This window comes from Cyprinodon variegatus, unplaced genomic scaffold (assembly GCF_000732505.1).
Source record: "Cyprinodon variegatus isolate N-32 unplaced genomic scaffold, C_variegatus-1.0 Scaffold119, whole genome shotgun sequence".
NCBI lineage: Eukaryota > Metazoa > Chordata > Actinopteri > Cyprinodontiformes > Cyprinodontidae > Cyprinodon > Cyprinodon variegatus.
In genome coordinates, this window is record NW_015150572.1 from 612,254 (window position 1) to 615,432 (window position 3,179).

Here is a 3,179-nt window from a genome sequence, read left to right on the forward strand (position 1 = left end):
AACCTGCAAATTTTAAAAGTTAAGCTTCTTCTGAATGAAAGAAAAAAATGAAACATTTACACAATTACAGCTAAGCTCAAATAGGTAGCTACCAAGTCTTGGTTTAACTTTTTTAACCGCCAAACTCTTAACAGAAGTCTCAAAAACAAATAATCTTTCAGTAGCATTGTCAGGAATGCATTAATAGAATAAGACTTTGACAGAATGGATATCAGCTGGTTAATTAGTCAGGCTATTTGCTGGTTTACAATCTGCAGTCGGCCATTTTTTTTGCACACATGCTGCTCATAGCTAACAGTATTTTTGGCCCTTGTATTAGTAGGGGTGAAAAGTGGGGTCGTTTAAGATGCCATGGTGCTCTGGATAAGCCAGCTGAGATATTGTGCAGCAACAGGTGAGGGAGGGGCAGAACAGTGTAAATACATGCTTGATGTTTTGTGAAAAACTAATTTACCTCTGAGTATTTAACTGATCAACTCAAAAGAACAATAAGATGCAAAGGTTTAAACTTTTACTTCAACAGTTTTCTCTTTGTAGGATGTAAATCAAAATCTTTAAAAATCTTTAAAAGTATAACTTGTTATACCCTGATAATAATGATCAGCTCTTGCTTGTTGAGATGCTTTGCGCCGCATCACAGGAACAATACTACAGTGTTTTTCTTTTATCTGCTTTTTTTGGGTTTTGTTTTCCACCTCCCATCACACTTTACCTTGGTCCTTCCTTTCGATTGCTCTTTATTGAAAGCACTTTATAGTTTTATTTTTTTTCTCACATCCCACTTGTTTCATCTTTTCTATTAGGTTATATTAGTTGAAATTGGAGCCATTTAGTGAAGAAAAAATGTTTCACATTTTCGGTTCACATTTTAAGGCAGTTTATTTGTGGAAACTGTGACTTTCATTATTGTAGTCCCTCTGCTGGTGTTATAATTACTACACTTTTTCTAACTGAATGATTGGAAGCTAAGCTGACCTGCATGTGTTTGAATTGGGAGATATTACATTCATTCAGGGTACAGAGAAGGAAAGGAAAAGGAAGAATCACCTGTTTCATGTTGTTTTTCTTTCTCATAAAAAGCAATTCGTCCAGGTTTCCTTCTTGTCCGACTCACCCACAAAAACCTGCAATTTGCAACACTTTGCCCTCAATTTGTGGGTGTCATTTGAGTTTTCATTCCCCTTTTCACTCCTGTTTGTCATCGGTTTTCCTTTGAACGTTTTTTCCTTTCTCATGTTATGTGTTTTTCTTTTTATTATCGCTTTCTCTCAATCTAAGGCGTTTCAGCAGCAAAGGAAAAAAAAAGCAAAAAGCAGAAAGCCACTGCCGTGACATCAATTTATAAAACGCTTAGGAGTAAAGGCAGGGCGAATTTTTCAGATAAATTTCCCGTGCAGCACATGGAGAGGATCTGACCTCGGTCTGTCGGCTCGCGGGGCCTTTTTGCACCCATGTAGCAGCAGCTTGTAGCTGATAATTTTTGAGCACAGTAGTACTGCAAAAGAAGAAAAAAAACAACAAAAACACCCACTCTATGCTCTTTGCAACAGTAAACCTGTGCTCTGGTTGAACACTGTATTATTTTCTATAAGCACCATCCATTATTCACACGTTCTTGTATCAAATATTGAGGAAGTGAAATGGAGCTGAGAGGTCAGGAGGCCTGCTTCTCATGTAAAACCGCCACCCTCCTCTGCAAATCACTCTTCTCATGCCGTATCTCTCCCTTCACAGCATAAAAACAGCCTCTGTTGTCTTTCTTTTCTCGTTTGCTTCAGTTACGACTGGCTGCAAAACCTATTTATTAGTGAAACCTGCTCAGTTTCAGTCTCAGCCGCCATGATTTGTAAATGAAGGAAAAAAAATACAGGTTAAGGCTTTTCACAGTTCTTGTTTTTCTCTTAAGATGCAGCACTGACTCCTTTTTATCTCATTGATCGATGGTGTTTTGTAATGTATATCTGCTGTTATTGTATCGTGTGCTCAGCTCTGAGGGGCAGGAAAAAGGGTGAAGGAGGAAGACGCCGCCTCTTAGCGTGTAAAGAGAAAAACCTGATAAAGCCTTGCTTCAGTTAGACAAAGCCCTTTTCTAGTTTATCTGTTTCTTCTCATTCCAGCTGAGAGGAAGTGTTTTCATTTTGATTTAAAAAAAGATGATATGCCACAGGCTTGTATGGGCCTCTCCATGTTATTTTGTTGTTGTTGTTTTTATGAAGCTTTTGTTTTAATTTCTCACGATGCACAGTCAAGGTCCTGCAGAGGCTCTTGACTGCTTTCTTTGAGCAGTAAAACAAACCTGAAGACAAGCTAACAGCACCAGCTACTACTTGTGACGAGCATGTACATAGATATAAATTTATATATAAATATATATATAAATCGGTCTTTGCACAAGGTATCTCCGTGTCTGCTCTGTGTGATTTTACCAGCAAATAAAAAAGCAAAATGTGAAAGAAAGCTTAGGTAAAACAAACAAAAAAAAGACTTTATATATGCTTTACAGTTCATTGTCTCATTAACATTTTGCACTTATTTAAAGAGGCTTTCTTTGGTTTTTGGGCTGATGGAGCTGTTTTCATGCTCTGATATTGTACAATATGTATATGTATTTTTATTCATATGCATATAAATATATGTCTATGTAATTTGACTCTTGTGTTCTGCCTGTTTCTCTCTGCCATCATCAAGGCCAGAAAAGTAAATTTGCAACTCTCTGCTCTGTCTCTATTCATTCTTTTTATGTCTTATGTCTGTGCATTAGCCTGCTTTATTATAGCTTTGGAGTCTATTTATGCAGCAAATGAAGGCAGGAGACATTTAAGCTGTTTTAGTGTAAACAAGTTATCTTTAAACGTAATATGCACTTTCAGCTATGTTATTCATTGGATGAAACCATCAGAAATATAAAGTTAGACAAGCATTAAATCACTTATAAATCTAACGAGTGAAGAAACACGTTGATAGGAGCGTTTGTTTAATGCAAATTGAGTAAAACTGTTAATTTAAGTCATCAGATTTTTTTTTCTCTAAAGAGTATTTTAGTTGGTTTAGAATGTATCTGCCAATAGTCAAGACATACAGCAAGTTTTCTTGTTAAACAGCTTTAATAGATTAAATGTGAGGATGTTTACTTTACTCTAAGTTTGATAGCAAAAATAGTCAGTGAACTAGGCTTCTTT